The sequence below is a fragment of the Geotrypetes seraphini genome, chromosome 15 (genome assembly GCF_902459505.1).
Source record: "Geotrypetes seraphini chromosome 15, aGeoSer1.1, whole genome shotgun sequence".
NCBI lineage: Eukaryota > Metazoa > Chordata > Amphibia > Gymnophiona > Dermophiidae > Geotrypetes > Geotrypetes seraphini.
In genome coordinates, this window is record NC_047098.1 from 69,614,453 (window position 1) to 69,635,422 (window position 20,970).

The window sequence follows — 20,970 nt, forward strand, 5'->3', positions numbered from 1 at the left end:
ATGGGAAGGATATAGGCAGTAAAATATTATGGTACTACCTTTCATTAATTTTTATGGCATTGCTACTCCCATATCCAAAATCATTTTCAGCCAATTAAAGCGTATCTGGAATAAATGACCATCCAGAATTCATGCCCAAGCAGTGCAACCAACATTCAAAGAAATTGGGAGGAATGGCAGTGCCTGATTTTCTTTCATACTACAAATCCGCTCACTTACTTATTATAGCAGAATGGTTAGCGCACTCAAAAAAATTATGGGTTAAGTTGGAACAGAGTTGGATCCAGATTACACCTCTGATAGTACCATGGCTGCCTGATTCCTCCCTGATAGCAGTTATTAAGCTGACCCCTCTAGCAGTACAGGGTTCAAGTTTATTTAAAATTTGATAAATCACTTAATCGAACTTCTAAGCAATGTACATAAATAAACTTAGAACATTCAAAGGTAACTATGTCAGACGTACAATGGACCCACAAAACGTACTGAGCCAAAAGGGAAAGATGGGTGAGAAATACAATTTTGATAGGAAAGAAAACAAATAAAGGAAAAACAACAGGATGGGTGAGTAGAAGGAGAAGGAGATCGGAGAAACAGAATTTAGAAATGCAATAAAAGATTAGAGTGAAGACTAAGAAGGAGGAAATAGAAGAGCAAGGAAGAGTAATTCAACATAAAGAAGGAAGATCAAATAGATCAGAAGAAGGCCTACCAAGCAGAGGTCCCCTATAGACATGGTATAGAATTAGGAAACCAACTTTCCTTGATAGGATATATTTTCAACAGACTTCTTTGGAATATGTGTCAGGGTTTATCCTGGCTCAAACTGACCAGACATTTTTATGTTGGGGAAAAAGTTGGACTCTACAGTATACAAGGCGCTGACTCTGAGAGGACAAGCAGATGGTCTGTTGTTCAATTTTACAGGAAGAATTTGACTCCCAACTAATCACTCATTTCACTATACACAAATATATAGGCGAGAGATGATCTTAGCTTGACTGAGACTAAATTGGAACAAGCTATGCAGGGAGGGGGAGGCAAAGGAGGAACCTTCTAGCTTTTAGCTTATAACATGCCTATTCGTTATTATATCCACCATTGGAAGAAAGACTTACAAACCACATATGAGCAGAAGCTATGGGGGAGAAATTTCTCATACTTAAGGTTTCCATAGCAAGTAAACAGTTATAAAATATCATTGCTATAATACCCGTGCCCATTTGAAAAAATTGTTTAAATCAGGGACAGGAAAATGTTGGAGATTATGTGGAAGTTTGGATGACATGTACCATATATGGTGGACCTGCTGAAAAATAAAGAGGTACTGGAGAACAATCCTCATAATAGTTGTCAGATCACAGGGGAAAAGTAGCCGTTTAAAGCTGAACATTACCTGTTGCATGTAAAACCTTCAGGTGTGAAGCCTGTTATACATAAATTGGCTTCTAGTGTTTTTGTAGCAGCCAAACTAATAAGAGCTATGGAGTGGAAGAAGCCGAAAGAGGCACGGGATGCGTGAGGAGCCACCACACGCGGCTTTGTGCACACTGCGGCAGTGAGGAAGAGGGAGCAGGCTAGAAGATAACACCAGGGGTAGCAATGAAAAGGTGCATCGGATCATACCGCGGGAGCTGGCCAGGGAGACAACAAAGGTAGGGGGAATGATTTTATTTTCAATTTAGTAATTGAATTGTGTCAATTTTGAGAATTTGTATCTGCTGTCTATATTTTGCACTGTTCAGGAAGAAATGCATATGTTTCTTTTTCTCGGGGGTTGTACTGCTTGCAGAGTCTTGAATCTTAGGGTTTCATTAGTACCTTTAGTTTTTGGTTCTGTTTTCTGGTAGGAATGAATGTTGAAAGCATACAGTGTGCTTTGTGCAGTTTAATTTTGTGGTTAACCATTATGTATTGTTAATAAGATTGTATTGTGTGCATGTATGAAAAATGAGTGGAAAAAATGGTGTTACAATTAGTACTATTATGGGGGCAGGGTCTGGGGCGGAGATTGGGCAATGGGTGGAGTTTGGCCTGCGACTTAGCCTGTATTTTGGATTTTGGCCACTTAATGTGATTGAGTTTGATACCCCTGCTCTAGGATGTCACTTGTTTAGATAACCTTGATAGGCGATATATAAAATCCTAATAAACTTGAAACTTGTTTTTGCCTCACTCCAGATAACAGAGTCAGCCATACTCGGATAAATTCTGATAGTCAGCTTATACCCTGATGTCAGTGCTGGTATTTGGGTATAGGCCAGCCCTAAATATCTGGATAAACTCTGTGGTCAGCATTGCTTTAAACCACCAACTGCAGTGTTAAATATTGAGGGGATAGTTTCTCTCTGAAAATTCCCTCCCAAGTTCACTCATGCAAAAGATAGCCACAGACTTTGCATTTAGGTGGAGTACTGAAAATTACCCCCATGGTGTTTAGTTTGGAAGGAATTCAGTCTGGCTAATGGCTTTGAAAGTAGCAGGATGAACTATACAATGCAGCTTGATGGGAAGGTATGTAGAAAGCAGCACACTTAAGTATCTTAATGCAAACAAGGAAAGACTTAGGCCCTGTGAGTCTACACAAAACATCTGGTGCTGAGTTAAGGAAATCCATATCAGGTGTGTGGCAAATCTTTTGTATGAATTTCACATGCCTCTGCCAAGCTGTTTCATGTACATTGAAAGATAGCCTCAACTCTGCTGGTGTTTGATAGGTTGCAGCCTTAAGTGAATACTCCAAGAAGTAGGAATTGAAACAGAGAAAATTACAGCAGATAAGAACCATATGACTCATCTTATCTACCCAGTTGGTGACTGGGAGAAGCAAAGCCCGAGGGAGAAACCCCAGCAGCAAGTTTGAAGTTTGAGATTTATTGATTAGAAGTATTAACCAGATAATTTATTTGCTGTCTTGTCTGCTGCAAATTTGAATTTTACAAGGTATATCTGCCTTTTTTCTTGATTCAACTGTTTTCTACAGCTCAGTTAGAACCAAGGCTGGAATATGTCACCTGAGATAATCGACTGGGAATTTTTCCCACACTATTTTTTTTTTCTTCAAAATCAGATGACTCCACAGAATCTGAACATTTTTCCTATTTCAAAGTAGCATCCTTCACAATCAATACATTTTTTTGCAGCATTTCAAAAACAATTCAAAGACATGCAGTGGATTGCTTTGCGGTGATTGGCCTCCCAGAATGTGCTTCATCAGTCACTTGCATCTTACTCTCTTTGAACTGCTTCCACCACCATACACTTGCTGAACTGAAAGGGACTATAGCTGGACTGCTTCAACTAATAGCCAATCTGTCAGTCAAATCAGGAAAGATTCTGGAAGATGGCAAATGTTACGCCGATCTTCAAGAAAGTTTCGAGGGGAGATCTGGGAAACTACAGACTGGTGAGTCTGACCTCGGTACCGGGAAAGATGCTAGAGGCACTGATAAAGGACCGCATCATTGATCACCTTGACGGACACAGGCTGATGAGGACCAGTCAGCATGGTTTCAGCAAAGGCATATCGTGTTTGATGAACTTGCTGCACTTCTTTGAGGGAGTAAACAGGCAGATAGAAAAGGGCGACCCGATCGGCATTGTATATCTGGATTTTCAGAAGGCGTTTGACAAGGTTCCACATGAATGACTACTTTGGAAAATTGCAAGCCATGGAATCGAGGGTGAAATGTGGATTAAAAACTGGCTGGAGCATAGGAAACAAAGAGTGGGGGTAAATGGACCATACTCGGACTGGAAGAGCGTCACCAGTGGCCGCAGGGCTCGGTGCAAGGACCTGTGCTCTTCAACATCTTTATAAACGATCTGGACATTGGTATGACGAGTGAGGTGATTAAATTTGCGGACGATACAAAGTTATTCAGAGTAGTGAAAACACAGGGGGATTGCGAAGATCTGCAACGTGACATAATCAAGCTCGAGAAATGGACATCGACATGGCTAATGAGGTTCAACGTGGCTAAGTGTAAAGTGATGCATGTTGGTAACAAAAATCTGATGCACGAATACAGGATGTCTGGGGCGGTACTTGGAGAGACCTCCCAGGAAAGAGACTTAGGAGTTCTGATTGACAAGTCGATGAAGCCGTCCGCGCAATGTGCAGTGGCGGCGAAAAGGGTGAACAGAATGCTAGGAATGATAAAGAAGGGTATCATGAACAGATTGGAGAAGGTTATCATGCCGCTGTACCGGGCCATGGTCTGCCCTCACCAGCACTGGTCGCCGTACATGAAGAAGTACATGGTACTACTCGAAAGGTTCCAGAGAAGAGCGACAAAATTGGTTAAGGGACTGGAGGAATTGCTATACAATGAGAGGCTAGAGAAACTTGGCCTCTTCTCCCTTGAAAAGAGGAGACTGAGAGGGGAGATGATCGAAACATTCAAGATATTGAAGGGAATTGACTTAGTAGAGAAAGAGAGATCGTTAACCCTCTCCAAGGTAACGAGAACGAGAGAGCACTCTCTAAAGTTAAAAGGGGATAGATTCCGTACAAATGTAAGGAAGTTCTTCTTCACCCAGAGAGTGGTAGAAATATGGAACGCTCTTCCAGAGGCCGTTATAGGGGAAAGCACCCTTCAGGGACTCAAGAAAAGGTTAGATAAGTTCCTGCTGGACCAGAACATATGCCGGTAAGGCTAGACTCAAATAGGGCACTGGTCTTTGACCTAAGGGCCGCCGCGTGAGCAGACTGCTGGGCACAATGGACCACTGGTCTGACCCAGCAATGGCAATTCTTATATTCTTATGCTACTCTTTGGGGTTCTGGAATCTTTTGTTACTCTTTGTAAAAATTTAGTAATGTAAAAATAGTAATGTAAAATTTAAATTCAAAGCGGTTGCTGAGAAAATGGCAACAACCTCTAGGGGATTACTTTTTCTCACCCTGTATATTTTATTAAAGTACATAAGAACATAAGACTTGCCTCTGTCGGGTCAGACCGGAGGTTCATCGTGCCCGGCAGTCCGCTCACGCGGCGGCCCCTCAGGTCCAGGACCTGATAGTGCTCCTACCCTAAAACTCACATACACTTTTCGATTTTGTCCTGTAGAGTAACCTTCTATCTATACCCTGCTATCCCCTTCGCTTCCAGGAAGTCATCCAGTCCCTTTTTAAAACCCAGTATTGTACTCTGTCCTATTACCTCCTTTGGAAGCGTGTTCCAGGTGTCCACCACCCTCTGAGTGAAGAAAAACTTCCTTGCATTCGTTTTGAATCCGTCCCCTCTCAGTTTTTCCGAGTGACCTCTTGTTTTTGTTGTCCCTGCTAGTCTGAAGAATCTGTCCCTCTCCACCCTCTCTATGCCTCTCATGATTTTATATGTCTGTATCATGTCTTCTCTCAGTCTCCGCTTTTCCAGGGTAAAGAGCCCCAGTTTGTCTAACCTTTCGGCATATGAAAGGTTCTCCATTCCTTTTATCATCCTAGTTGCTCTCCTCTGGACCCTCTCAAGTATCGCCATGTCTTTCTTAAGGTACGGTGACCAGTATTGGACACAGTATTCCAGATGTGGTCGCACCATTGCTCGATACAATGGCAGGATAACCTCCTTCGTTCTGGTAGTGATACCTTTTTTGATAATGCCCAGCATTCTGTTCGCTTTCTTTGAGGCCTCTGCACATTTAGGAATATCAATTCAAATCAGCTTCTATATATATATTACGATATCTTACAAAAAAAAAACTGTATAGAAAATATTTTCATTTATTTAACAAATCTTTGTGTATAATCATTACACCATACTCTATAAATAATTCTAATATCCACTTAACCCTACGTATTGAATATTATTTATAAATACTTTTCTATAGAATTAGAGTCCCCTTGCTAATTATAATGACTAAAATAAATGTCCTGTGAAATATTCAGTTCTCAGAGTATTTCAAACTACAATCTTCTTCATATCTCCTTGAATTCAGTTTTCTTGTTTGCTGTGAAATGTTGTAATTGAATGCTGGCTATCTTGTTTCCAAAACCAACTTGTGGCAAAATGAATGTTTCATAGGTCATAAGAACATAAGAATAGCCTTACTGGGTCAGACCAATGGTCCATAAAGCCCAGTAGCCCGTTCTTATGGCAGCCAATCCAGGTCACTAGTACCTGGCCAAAACCCAAGGAGTAGCAATATTCCCATGCTACCGATACAGGGAAAGCAGTGGCTTCCCCGGTATCTTTCTCAATAACAGACTATGGACTTTCCAGGAACTTGTCCAAATCTTTCTTAAAACCAGCTACATTAACTGCTCTTACCACATCCTCTGGCAATGCGTTCCAGAGCTTAACTATTCTCTGAGTGAAAAAAAAATTCTTCCAATTGGTTTTAAAAGTATTTCCCTGTAACTTCATCGAGTGTCCCCTAGTCTTTGTAATTTTTGATAGAGTAAAAAACTGATCCATTTGTACCCATTCTATACCACACAGAATGTTGTAGACTTCAATCATATCTCCCCTCAGCCGTCTTTTTTCCAAGCTGAAGAACCCTAACCTCTTTAGTCTTTCCTCATACGAGAAGAGTTCATTCCTTTTATCATCTTCGTCGCTCTTTGAACCTTTTCTAGTTTCCTCCCCTCTGTCCAAACCTTTTTTTAATCCCAGCTATGTTAACTGCTGTTACCACACATCTTCTGGCAACAAGTTCCAGAGCTTAACTATTCTTTGAGTGAAACAATATTTCCTCCTATTGGTTTTAAAAGTATTTCCCTGTAACTTCATCGAGTGTCCCCTAGTCTTTGCAATTTTTGACGGAGTGAAAAATCAATCCACTTGTACCCGTTCTACTCCACTCAGAATTTTGTAGACTTCAATCGTGTCTCCCCTCAGCTGTCTCTGTTCCAAGCTGAAGAGCCCTAACCGTTTTAGTCTTTCCTCATACGAGAATATAATGGACGCTCTAGCATTTAGCGCATGCTAAATCAGTTTACGCGTGCTAAATCGGCTAGCACGCCTAATACATCATACTAAAAATACACAGATGCCAGAGCCAGGATACAGATCAACATACTTTGTCACATTGTTCCTCGTGTTCATTGCTCTGGCAACAAGGTGTATATTTTATTGATGGTTGTGCAACATACTTATTTTGTGATTCAATGTATTTTAAGGTGTTTTATGGGTTTTTTTTAACCCACTCAGAAGCTGAGAAATGAGTATATGACATGAAATTTACTACTACTACTAATCATTTCTATAACACTACTAGACATACATTAGAACCTAGAAGGGACAGTTCCTGCTCAAAAGAGCTTACAATCTAGTCAAGGTGCTCAGGTGCAGAAATTACAGAGGGAATGATAAGACTGATACCCAGCTAAACCCCACTTTTAGCTAAGTAAAAGTTTCCGGAATGGATCTTTGGTGTATGATTTCAGCACTTCCCTTTGTGTTTTCCACACTTACTTTCTTCTCTCTGTTCCACATCTTGAATTATAAGCATTCAAAGTCCATTAACAGATCATGTATCTCAAGCTGCTCCTGGCCTTGTTGACGGCCTTGGCTAATGCTTTCTGTGCTTGATAGCAAATAACATATAAATAAATATTAGATATTTAATGCAGAGCTTTTCACTATGTGCCAAGAATTTGCTTTGAAGAATATATTACTGTGTACATTTCTGGCTAAAAATACATCTTAATGTGGATGAGGTATGTGCAAAGACATGAAGAATTTGAATTAACAGGCATTGACCAGATAGGTTTTTCTTACAGAATTCTCAGCTGTAAGACTAGTTGATTGAGTAAGCAGTCCTAGGGTAGACTACTAGATATAAAAGTCTCTCTGGTAGAATAAGATCTTTGGGGTCAGATGCAATATGCCTTGTTTTCATTGACAGAAAATTGAAAACCTCTCAGGACATCTGGCTTTTATTAATTTTTTTAACATTTGGCGGTAGAGAGCACAAGGAAAATAATTCCAAAAGCACAGTATGGTTCATCCCTAGGCTTCATTTGACAATGACTAAACTCTTATTGGTTCATAAATAGCACTATGTTACTAATATACAGAATTTTTTGTGAGAGAATAGTATAATATATAGCTGTTAGAAGGTGATTCACTGTCAATCCCCTCCCTTATTCTCACACTTGCAACAATAGTATTCGTAATTTCAGTTTAATAGATCCTCAGAGGTACCACCAACGATACTCAAAATAGTTTCATTGTATCTGGCTTAACGTACCCATTCCTCACCGGGTCCTATTTAGTGTGTCTTAAATTTCAAATTTTATCATAAAGATGATAAAGTACTTAGCTTGGTTAATTATAGTGGTCTAACTCTCAGGGATTATCGTGCCGACATGTTTCACCCAAAGGGTTTTTTCAAGGCTAATATCCCTAGGATCAAACAAAACAGTATAAATTATTCAAGATCTAAAAGCACATTGAATAAATAACGACAAAATTTGCTTCACTAAATATCTCAAAAGAGATTCTTTATACCTCATATAAGCTTTTTGCTGTGTTTAACCGACCACCATGTATGGCCACAGTGTCCTACTAATTACTATATATACCCCATCCTCGTGCAGCTGGTGACGTCAGTTTGGCGAAACCACTGCGCATAAGAGGAAGGGAACTTCATGTATTTTAATATATATTAATTATTTTAAAACTTTTAAACACCCTACATATAACAGTGTAAAAAGCTTATCCTATAACAAAATATAAGCTTTGTCCTAAAAGGCACCCCCTGACGTCGACCTCATATCAAAGTTAACCATTCTAACTCCAAGTTTAAACTGAATTAAGTCTGTAAATCCACTTCTGCTCCAAAAAGTTAAGTCTTTCCTCTTTATTCCCACCCTCCCTCATTCCTGTCAAGTTAGCTATAACCCTCCATTGAATTTGATCAATAGTGTGCTTATATTGGGTCCAATGCTGGACCAGAGGGGCTTGAAGAGCCCCCGTGTTAATACGAGATTTATGTTCATTTAGGCGCACCTGTATTGGACATTTAGTGCGACCCACATACATTACTGATTTCTATTCCGCCTCAACCTTGCAGTTCTGGGTGGATTACAAAAGAGACATCTGGACATTTCCAGGATGATTACAAAGAGACTTCTGGACTTTTCCAGAAGAGTTACAAGAAGAAGAACATTTCCAGAGGAGTTACAAGAAGAATGGTGTAGTATAGTTTAGGGAATGGGATACACTAATGGGCACGGACAGACAATGATGTATACCACCCAATCAGTCTTACAGTTAGTATTCTCACGAGCATAGACATAGATGTTCTGCTTAGTTTGAGGGTCTTGCCAATAACAGCCCTCGATGGATTTATCACACCATTGACAACAATGGCATCTTGAATGGGAGCCTACTTTTTCACTAGCATCTTGTTGGGATTCTAAAACTTGACCAATGGTTCTCCCTTTAGTAAAAGCAAACATTGGAGGCTCCCCCGACCCTCTACAAAGAACTCAGTATGGACCAATGTTGTCTAATAGAACTGATAACTATTTTTGCTGCATCTGAAAACGGAAGGACACAGATCAATCTTCTTTCCTCCAGATCAGTGTGTTTAGATCCGGATTTGTCATTGAGCAGCAATTCCCGTTGGGCATATCGTGCTCGTAAATACGCTTTCTGGATGGATTTTTCTGGATATCTCCTATGACAGAAATGCTCCTTCATTTCTTCTGATACTCTCTTAAATTTCTCAAGCTTCCACCCATACAAACTGAAATATAGTCTCCCAATCAGCCAATTTTTAAGAGCACGAAGAGTATGTTTGGACCTAAAGGAATTTAAGAGAGTATCAGAAGAAATAAAGGAGCGTTTCCGTCATAGGGGATATCCAGAAAAATCTATCCATAGGAGGTATAACTCCTCATACCCAAAGGTTGCTTGGCACTAAGTGACCTTTATAGAATTGACACTAGGCATGGATCTATCTGGCTTCTAACTTTGGTTACTGTTTATAAAATTTCCTTCATTTATCTTTTCTGAGGGATCTGGAAATGAACACACTATAGATGTGGCCTCAGCAATGTGGTGAGGTTATCACCTCTTTTTTTTCCCAGTGGTTATGCCTCATTCTGTGCAAACTAGTTTATATCTGGCTCTGGCTACTACTACCAATCAAGTGGAGCAAGCTTCATCCAAGGCAAGACAAATCATAGGTTGCATACGGAGAGGTTTCGTCAGCCGTAAGCCGGAAGTCATTATGCCATTGTATAGATCAATGGTGAGGCCCCACCTGGAATACTGTGTGCAATTCTGGAGGCCACATTATCTCAAGGATGTGCTGAGACTGGAATCGGTCCAGAGAATAACCACCCGGATGGTCTCGGGACTCAAGGATCTCCCGTACGAAGAACGGCTGGATAAATTACAGCTATACTCGCTCGAGGAACGCAGAGAGAGGGGTGACATGATCGAGACATTCAAGTATCTCACGGGCCGCATCGAGATGGAAGAAGATATCTTCTTCTTCAAGGGTCCAGCGGCAACAAGGGGGCATCCGTGGAAAATTAGGGGCAGAAAACTGCATGGGGACACCAGGAAATTCTTTTTCACTGAAAGGATGGTTGATCGCTGGAATAGTCTTCCACTTCAGGTTATTGAGGCCAGCAGTGTGCCTGATTTTAAGGCCAAATGGGACAGACACGTGGGATCTATTCACAAAGAAAGGTAGGGGAGGGTCTTTGGGGTGGGCAGACTGGATGGGCCATGGCCCTTATCTGCCGTCTATTTCTATGTTTCTATCTTATCACAATGCCAGTGTATATCAGCTCTTTAACATCTAGTACTTTTGCAGATTCTTGCATCCCCAGTACATGAATCTGCACTTTTTAGTATTGAATCTTAACTGCCAAGCATTAGCAACTCCCCAAACTTCCTTACATCATCTCTTTTTGAGAATTAGCCAAACATGTTCTTGTAGTTCAGTTTAACTTATTGTTGTTGATATACCATCTTTCAGAAACCCATCAAAGGTCCCTTCTTGAGAGCTGACCTTTGAAGCTCACATGTCAACATGCTTGGATTCTTTTTACATGTGACCAGTCAAAGATATCATAACCTACCAAGATTTTCAGGTTTTCTTGATATCTTTACAGTTGCAGGGCAATGGCACTTCCAATAATGATCCTTTGCTTATTTGGCTACAAGAAAATCTAGATTTTAAAGCCCCAAAGAATTGTGCAATTCATTGTTTATTGATGATACTGTTATCAGAGTGATTTAGTTAATAATATAAAAAAAGATGCTTTGAACCAGCAGCAGTGACTGAATGGAAGGGCCAAGGGCTTCTGGAACATATCCTCCATGAAATAATAGCAGCACTGTGAAACAAAAGGCTGAGTGTTATCTGACAATACACAGATGGTTCGATGTTGTGGTCTCTTCTCCTTAGTTTATCCTTGTACTCTCAAAGCTTCCTGGCATGAGTATCGGCTGCTCCTATTGGCAGTGGCTGGGGGTCTTGGGTTGTAGAAATGTTGATAGATTTCCCACAGTGGAGTCCTGCAGGGACAGCTATTGCCCAGAGGCTATTGAAAGGGCTGAATGTGCCAAGGTCAATTTCAATTACAGGAGAAGAGACCATATTGCAAGCCATTATTAACAGCTGAGAATTTGCAGTGATCCCTCATCGGGCTCTTCCAACAGCCTCTAGGATCCTTTGCTTTTACTCTTCTGGAGAGCAACATGTAATGCATTGTGTTCTGTGTAAATACACTTATGTGAAACTAACCAAGAATACCTATGTGTTGTTATGATCTACATTTTATTAAACAGCAAAATTCATTCATTCTAATGTAGCAGCGGTTCCCTTGGTGTATGCCCAGATAGTGGTGAAGTTTTCAATTTTCAAGTTTTATTAAAAATTTGTTAAATCGCCTATACAGAGTTTCTAGGTGTACAACTAAAAAAACAGGTTATTTTACAATGACCTATACATAAAGAAACACAAATAGGACATACAAACTTTCAGATACAGTAAGGAAAAAGGGAAGAACAATATCAACGCTGAATGTCTGGTGAAAATGTTCTCCTTGCTCATCACTCACCATACCAAGATTTTCCAGAAAAAAGTCAAGATGTGAGTGCAAAAAGTGTATTTTTAATGACATGCGACAGCCAAGTTTCTGATATGAGTCAAGAAGATTATGAATTCCTTCCTTGTTTGAAGGACACTTATGCTTGTCCAGAAAGTTTTCCACCACTTGAATGCATCCCAAGCTTCGAGCTCAGCTGCTGAGAGTGATTGCTTAAAATTTTCATCCTGCATATTGGACTTGATCTGTGGGCCTAAAAATAACCCTTCAGTTTTGCAGTGCTGATTTTTGGAAATTTCTTAACAAGATATGGAAAACCTGGTGAGTTTGCTTTACCCATGCCCTTTACCAAGTTCTTCATCAACCCTATGAAGAGGTGTAAGAAATATTTTATGAGGATCCAACAATGGCATAAATTTTACACTTCTTGTCCCTGGGTTATAGGTAACCCTCAGCTGCCAGACACACTTAACATAATGTTCAGCTGTAGATCTGCTATCGCATAAGCACAGGAAACTGCAATGACCTTCATATCACCACAGATGCTCCACTGGTGTGTTTTATAACTGATTGCTTCTAGTAAATTCTTCATATTCTCATAAGACTCCTTTAGATGAGCAGAATGGTCAGTTGGTATACTTGGTTTGTAATTTCCGTTGTGCAGTAACTTCCCTCAAGCTTCTCTGTGAAGAATCAATGAAGAGACGCCATTCATCTGGACAATGCACTTGTGACAAACTGTTGAAGAGCCTGTTGATGTCATGACAAAAGCACAATGTGCCATTTACAGTGAAGAATGTTGTTAAGTTATGACTCCTTTTTCTGCAGGTAAGGCTGGACTCAATTAGGGCACTGGTCTTTGAACTAAGGGCCACTGAGAAAGATGGTCTGACCCAGCAGCGGCAATTCTTATGTTCTTAAGTAATGAGTCATATTAGCATCTTTTGCAAGCAAGTGCTTTTGCTTAAGCCTTGAAGCAAGAAATTCTGCTTTATCTTTTGAAAGATTTAGATCATGAATAAGATCATTGAGCTCAGCTTGTGTAAAGGTCTCTGGTTCTAAATCTTCATCATTCACATCAGGATCATATAATTCTGGATTGTGACCAGCTGCTGCATCATCATCACATTCCTCATCATGTTCCACAGAAGCAAGTCCAGGGACAGGGACAGGCAGTGAGTCATCATGAAGAACAGGCCTAATAGCAGAATCCAGAGTAGGATATATATAATTTTGTGCTTAGTTTTAGCTGGGAATCCACTTGTGTTCACAAGGCAAAAGTAGCAGTTCCCTCCATATCATTGGGATTGCAAATGACATCGCTGCCTTTTGCTGATTGAGCCAGTCACGAAGTCCATTGGAACAACTGGTACAGATTGATATGTGGAGCCCAAGACTTATCCTGGTCACCCAGTGGACAGCCAAAGTACAATCTGTATACCTTCTTCAGATCTACGGTAATTGGGTGACGTTGTGCTTTCGTTGTGAATGAACCACAGATGTAACAGAAACTATCTGGATGATTAGTACAATGTCTTGGCATGATAAAGACTGATATTAATCACTGTCTGTAGCATAAAAAAGCAAAGACAACTGTTGTTAACTCTCTTTGTACATTTATCCTATAAACGCATGATATATTGCCCAATTAACGCTTATAATTATATATAATGAACCTCATCAGAAAAATGTGACGTGCTAGTGAAAACCTAAACACAGATTTGAAATCAGCATGAAAAATACTACAAAACCCACCCAACATTAACTCTGATGAAAATGATTTGTTGACCTGTGTTACCTTTGTGCATCCTATCATTCTCTCTGTAAGAAACTCCCTAATCCCTATATGTCCTGTTTGTCCAAATTAGATTGTAAGCTCTTCTGAGCAGGGACCATCTATTGCATGTCAAATTCACAACGCTGCACATACCTTTCAGCACTATAGGAATGATAAATAGAAGTAGTAGTAGAAGTCACTGCCAGGAAGATAATGTATCTGGGCTTAAAACGGGCTTAGACAAGATCCTGAATGAAAGTCCTCTTCTGCTATTAAGATATATAGGGAAGGACACTACTTCATCCCTGGGATCAATAGCTGCTGTGACTGGGCATATTTTAAAAGCATTTCTGGAAGGTGTTGGTTGAATGCCTCATTTTATTGGATGATAGTACCTTATGAATATTAAAGTTGCTACCCTTTCTGATGAGATACTCTTCCAATGGAGCACTTTGACTTTTTTTAAAATTAAATTCTCTTTATTCACATTTCCAGTTCACACACATAAGAACATAAGCGTTGCCTCTGCCGGGTCAGACCAGGGGTCCATCGTGCCCGGCAGTCCGCTCCCGCGGCGGCCCCCCAGGTCCATGACCTGAAAGTGTTCCCTACCTAACCTAAAATATCCATACCCTATTCGCTCAATGTCCTGTAAGGTAAACCTCTATCTGTACCCTGTTATTCCCTTTGCTTCCAGGAAATCATCCAGTCCCTTTTTGAACCCCAGAATTGTACTCTGTCCTATCACCTCTCCGGGAAGAGCGTTCCAGGTGTCCACCACCCTCTGAGTGAAGAAGAACCTCCTTGCATTCGTTATGAATCTGTCTCCTCTCAGTTTTTCTGAATGGCCTCTTGTTTTAGTTGTCCCTGCTAGTCTAAAGAATCTGTCCCTCTCCACCTTCTCTATGCCTTTCATGATTTTATAAGTTTCTATCATGTCCCCTCTCAGTCTCCGCTTCTCCAGGGTAAAGAGCCCCAGCCTGTCCAACCGTTCGGCATATGAAAGGTTCTCCATACCCTTTATCATCCTCGTTGCCCTCCTCTGGACCCTCTCGAGTATTGCCATGTCCTTCTTGAGGTATGGCGACCAGTATTGGACGCAGTATTCCAGATGTGGGTGCACCATTGCTCGATACAGTGGCAGGATAACTTCTTTTGTTCTGGTAGTGATACCTTTTTTGATAATGCCCAACATTCTGTTCGCTTTTTTTGAGGCCGCTGCACATTGTGCCGCCTGCTTCATTGTGTTATCCACCAATACCCCCAGATCTTTTTCTTGGCTGCTTCCCCCGAGTACCCTCCCTCCCATCGTATAGCTGTACATGGAGTTCCCCTTCCCTATGTGCAATACCTTACATTTCTCCACATTGAAGCTCATCTGCCATTTTTTTGCCCACTCACTCAGTTTGTTCAGGTCGCTCTGCAGTTCTTTGCATTCCTCAACAGTTCTGGCCCTGCTGGAGAGTTTTGTGTCATCCGCGAACTTGATAACTTCGCACACAAAAAAACACAAAGAGTCTAACTCACAATTCCTTAAGAGCAAAATACTGCATTCAAAAGAAAGAACATTCAAAAGCTAACTTCTCCTCCCATAAAACTGCTTACCCTTGTCTCTCCCCGTGACACAGCATCAATAGCTATGTGTTTGTCAGTCCCCACTGCAACTCAGGAATCAGTTAAGCATTAAGAAAGTGCTTCTCATTCAATAGGGCAATGAGTCCAAATATGCACCCTAAACTTGAAGAAAACAGGCCAACAAGAGGACTTCTTTGTTGCAGCAGATATGTTTTTCCATTGGCATCATTTCATGAAGCGCCAAATCCATAGGATCAGCAAGGGAGGTAAGGGTTTTCTCCAGCGTTAAAGGATGCCCGTAGGAAGGCTTACTTGAAGAATTGCCACAAGCCTTTATCAATTTTAACAATTGACAGAGGCCTAAAATCAATATTTCAGGGAGGGGTAGGGGACACCCACAGTTGGATTACACCTGCCAGGTAAGAAGCATTGCTGCCCAAAATGGCTGAATTGGAGGGCAGATCCAAAAGGCATTACCCAAAGTGTCAGATGAGCTTGATGGGCCTGCTGCTGTGAAACATGAGGGCACCTTATAAGCTGTATTTCATAGCGATATTTTCTCAATGTATGAACATTTTTAACCCTGACCTCCAAAGTTTGGGCTGGTACTGTAACCCCCAGTTCAGTAACCCATTTCTTAGCCAGTCACTGAAAATCATAGTCATTTGGTTGAAGCAAACAAAAGGACAGCTAGCTCCTGCCCTCAACTACTACTTCAGAGAGACTCATATGATCAGCCCCTGAAGCTGTATATTTGCAACTAGGTCCTATCACAGGGTCTGATTTTTTCATCAGATCTCTCCAGAGATTCTTATGTGCCTCTCTTCATCTATATCCCACAATTCTACCAAATTCAAAAGACTCCAAATCTGAGTCAGATGTAAAATCCAGGATGCCCCAAAAGGGCAACCACAGGAATCCTCAGACTGGGTTTTCAAATGTCTAGCCATTGCCAAGTCTGCTGCAACAGCACAATGAAAGCATGAGTTTTCATCTCTCGCAGAAGGCTTCTAGTTAGAACATGAATCAAAAGGCCTCTACATTTCACATTCTAGACCAAGGAAGAAGTAAAGAACTGTGCATCTCTCAACCAGTCTCTTAAGTGGCTACATTGTCTTGCTAAATTATAGCCCTGAAAATCTGGGCCCGCCAAGCCCCCTTTATTGCGTCTTGACATTTACATTGCTAAAGGAAGGCTGGCTTTATCACGCAGTCAAAGATAATGGTGCAGAGCTTTGTCGGTCAATTTCAAATATTATGTCACCAAATGTAATAGCAGCATTTGCATGATATACGGTACACTGTCATTTGAGGAAGAAAAACCCACCCAAAAGCAAACAAAGCGTCCGCTGTCAGAATGGCAAAGTATTGGTAAGATCAGTCAGTAGCAGCCTACATTTACCCTGTATAGTTGCCTAAGATTTTAATCTAAAATGGGAGACAGACAATGGTACACTGTATTAACAGGGGGGGGGGGAGGGGGTGCTATATGTTAAAGAGAGAATTGAGTCAACCAGAATAAAGTCTGCATGAAATAGGTGAAGCACCTTCTGGATAGAAATTCCAAGTGTGAAGGTAAGGAGTAGAGAATGACACAGGGACAAATTTTCCCATCCCAGTGAGTTCTTTTCCTGTCCCTGCCTCATTCCTGCAAACTCTGTCTGTCCTCATCTGTATTGGGACTGGTGCTACTTGTATTTAACATATTTAATGTGGACAAATGCAAAATGATCCACATGGGAAAAAATAATCCAAATTAGAGATTGACACGGTGACAAAATTCATCACTGTCCCCGTCCCCGCGGATAACCGCGGGAAACCATCTTCATGTCATTCTTTAAGGAGAGAGGGAAAAATCAGAGTATGACTGGCCACAACCACTGACCCACAAGCTTTGCTTTGAAGAATGCTGGTGTAGAAGGACCGAGGTTGAAATAGACACTAGAAAATGACATGGGATTATTTCCCGTGGGAATGGTGATGAATTTTGTCACCATGTCATTCTCTAATCCAAATCATAGTTATCTGTTGCTAGGGTCCATCTTGGGAGTCAACATCCAAGAAAAGGTGTCACTGTCGGCAATAGACTGAAATCTTCTGCTCTGTGTATGGTGGCAGCTAAAAAAGCAAACCAAGTGCTAGGAATTACATTAGGATCAGACCTGGTGTAAGTCCAGTACCCAAAGTGAGGTACATATAGGCATTATTCTTCAATAAGGCACCTAACTTTTCTCTGTTTCTATGACTTACCCAGGCTCCTCCCATTGCCACACCCCTTTTGGGGCTGCACATGGGAAAGGTTAAGCTCGCAGAGGAGATCCACAGTGAATACGCAGAAAATTCAGTACTCAACTTTGGGCAACCTATGCTATGTACAGTAGTATTCAAGCGATATTGCTAACATTCAACCATCTTGGATTTCCTCTCGCTCTTTGTATTTTAAGAATATTGTCAATATGTAAAGGGCCTAAAAGGACGGTGTCACTTGTGAGTTTGTCCCCTGAATCAGACACTTAAGATTCCCCAGGAGGGCTGAATTTTCAGGGTCTTTAGGTTAAATGCATACAAGTATGCTTCATGAGGATTTGCCATGGGAAACAAGACAGTGCAAGTTTCCAAGTACTACATGGTGTGGGAAACATACATGCAACCATCTCTCTGGGATGGAAAAATGTAACAGTCTAGATTTGGTGTCTGCTGTGAATGTCAGCTTTCAAATGGGAGACGGTAGAAAGATGAATGCTGTCATTGCCCTGGTTCGGTAAACCGAGGCAGGGGCAGACAAGGTGATGTGACTTTTCCAAGGCAGAGCGGGGCTATTAATTCATGAGTCCCAAGAGATTTTCTGACTCATCACAATTTGCTGCTTAAGCCCTTAGTCCACCCATCATCCCTTTAAAAACACTTGTGGCACTCTTCAAGTTTTGAAAGTTTCCTTACAATTATGACTTTTCAAAGTCTGTCTTTTACTGACACCTTGTGTCAATTGAGCAAAGGTTTTCATGAAACTCTCCTGGCAAACCTCATTGACGCACTTGGTAATGTGGAAAACGTGGAGAACTATTTTTAGAACAACTCATATTGGTGAGTACTTTTTTTTGTAGACTTTGCACCAGCTTTCAAAGGGGCACATTGTATTCTAGTAAATTAAACTTCTGCATCTGTTGTTCAAAAACTGATCAAGTAGTACGGTAATAGATTTTTGGGTGAAGTTACTTGCTCTTCCCAGGCAATTTACTTATCTGGTACATCATGCATATTTGCTTCGTCAGCAATGTCCAACGGGGTCTGGGGGTTATTGGCTCATTAACCAGGATATGAACCCTGTTACCTGTTTTCAGTTTGTAGCAATTTTTTAAAAAGTGTCTGAGTGATTTTGGGGTGCGCCAGGCATTTGGGTCAGTGGTGATCTTCCCAGTATTTACATTATGTGCATTCGGTCCCTGAGGTTGTGTGATTTTATTTTCTTACGTATTTTAGTCTCTCCCTTGACTGCATTACATCTTGAGGTATGTGCCTGGTTGATCAGGCAGACATTGCTTTACGTTTGCTTTAGGAGGCAGCCACCAACCGACCGGGTTAGCAGCGGGGCAGGAGCGTGGTAAGCTTGCATAGAGATTATAAAACAGTTTGTATAATCTTTAAGCTGTTGAAGGACAAATGTCCAACTCTACTTAGCCCTCTTCTGCACATATATCATCCTCATTGTGCTTTACGATCTGAAGGTAAGATCAGTCTTGAGGTTCCATCTATTAAACAGATAAAGTTGCAAGGTGTAATGTTGTGGAATGCATTACCATTGAATATAAAGAATGCTATCAGTTTACTTCAGTTCAGGAAATTGGTTAAAACTTTGCTTTTCCAGAAATGTTTTGGTAAATGATTGAGTAGGAATTATTTAAGTGAATCTTTTTTATTGTGTTGTGTATGTTTGTTTTGGTAAATGACTGAGTTATGAAGAATATTATTGTTATCGTTTATGAAATGATTTGTTTTTTTTGTCTTTTTGTAGTTTGTACACAATCCACTATCACAGCTCTGAAGCAGGGAGTGTACATGTTAATCTATCTGTCGTCTTTTTACTTTATCATTCCACATATTTGTATTAGGAATTTTTAAATTGTAACCTTTTCTTCTGCATAAACTTTGAGATTCATTGTCTAAAACATCTAAATCCATTTTCAAACGGGACTTCCAAATAATTACTTTTTTGAAAATTGCTTACTTGGATGTCTTGGTTGCCAAAACGTCTAGACCACCAGGATGTCTAAGTTAGAAATGTCCAAATCAGCACCATTTAGACATGGGAGGGGCCACCATTCTAATGGACTGGCCACATGAACATGCCAACAGAGTAGTGGGGCACCTTAGAGGGCACTGCTGTGAATGTCAAAAAAGGATGCCAGATATACATCTCACTATATACCCCTTATTATTTATGCTAAGCTCTTCAAAACTCCCCCAAACCCACTATACCCACCTGTCTACCACTCCAATATCCCTTATGGCTTTAGATGACACCTAAATGGCAGTATAGTAGGGTTTTGGTGGATTTTGATAGAACATAGAACATCGAAAAAGACGGCAGAAAAGGGCTATAGCCCTCCAAGTCTGCCCATTCCAAATACCCGCCCCTTGGTTTCACTCCCTTAGGGATCCCATGTGAATATCCCATTTTCTCTTAAAATCTGACACGCTGTTGGCCTCAATCACCTGCAGTGGGAGTCTGTTGGTGATTGAGGGGCTCATACTTAACACCATAGATGTTGTGGCTAGAGTGCTCCTCTCCTGTCTATGGTTCAGTAGCCCACCCACCTGAATACTAGGATTTCCCATACCAGATGCTACTGTTCCAGAGACAGGTATGTACTGCTTTATTCAGAGTTTTGAAGGGTGGGAAGTCATTACTTAATCCCTCCAGTTGTCATCTGATCAGTTTTTGGCACTTAGATGCTTCCAAAAGAGGTCTTGCCCAAAACGTATCAGTTTTGTCCAGGATGTCCTGGGAAAGGTTTGATTATCTTTGCAAGATGTCCATGTCTAGCACACCCACAACCCACCCATAACATGCTCCCTTGAACTCTGGATGCACAACAGAGGAAACATCTCGCTAGATGTCCTGAAAAACAGCTTCACTTATTAGCACTTGGATGTCCAAGTGCTGACTTAGCTAGGTTTTTGTCCATTTTAGTTTTTTGATTATGCCCCTATTTGTTTTATATTTTGTCTTTGTAAATATAAGCTATTTTTCTTAGTTCCTTATGATCCTTATAGCTTATCAATGACAAGTAAGAAGTATTCTAAACTCAAGGTCTGTTATGAAATGTTTTTGTTTCCAGGTTTCTAAAGCCATCCCAGCAATTTTATGTCCACCACTGGCAATGAATATCTGGTTATGTGATTAAATACAATATTCAGCTCTTGACCTCATAAGCTGAACCACTTCCACATGGGACTGCTATTTATGCGACTCCATTTAAGTGGTTATCACACATGGTCATATCAGCACTTCACTGTGTAAGTGCCAACTCTGTCCCCAGAACGCCCCCGCTAGCTGGCTTTGGCGCAGGTGCTGACTGTGAGTATTCAGTTAAGTGGT

At 40.8% G+C, this 20,970-nt stretch overlaps 1 protein-coding gene across 4 annotated transcripts in view; it reads left to right on the forward strand.

Moving 5' to 3' along the window:
* The window catches only part of COL26A1 (collagen type XXVI alpha 1 chain), a 180,088-nt gene that overhangs the window by 21,564 nt on the left and 137,554 nt on the right, over positions 1-20,970 (forward strand). The window lies entirely within an intron of this gene.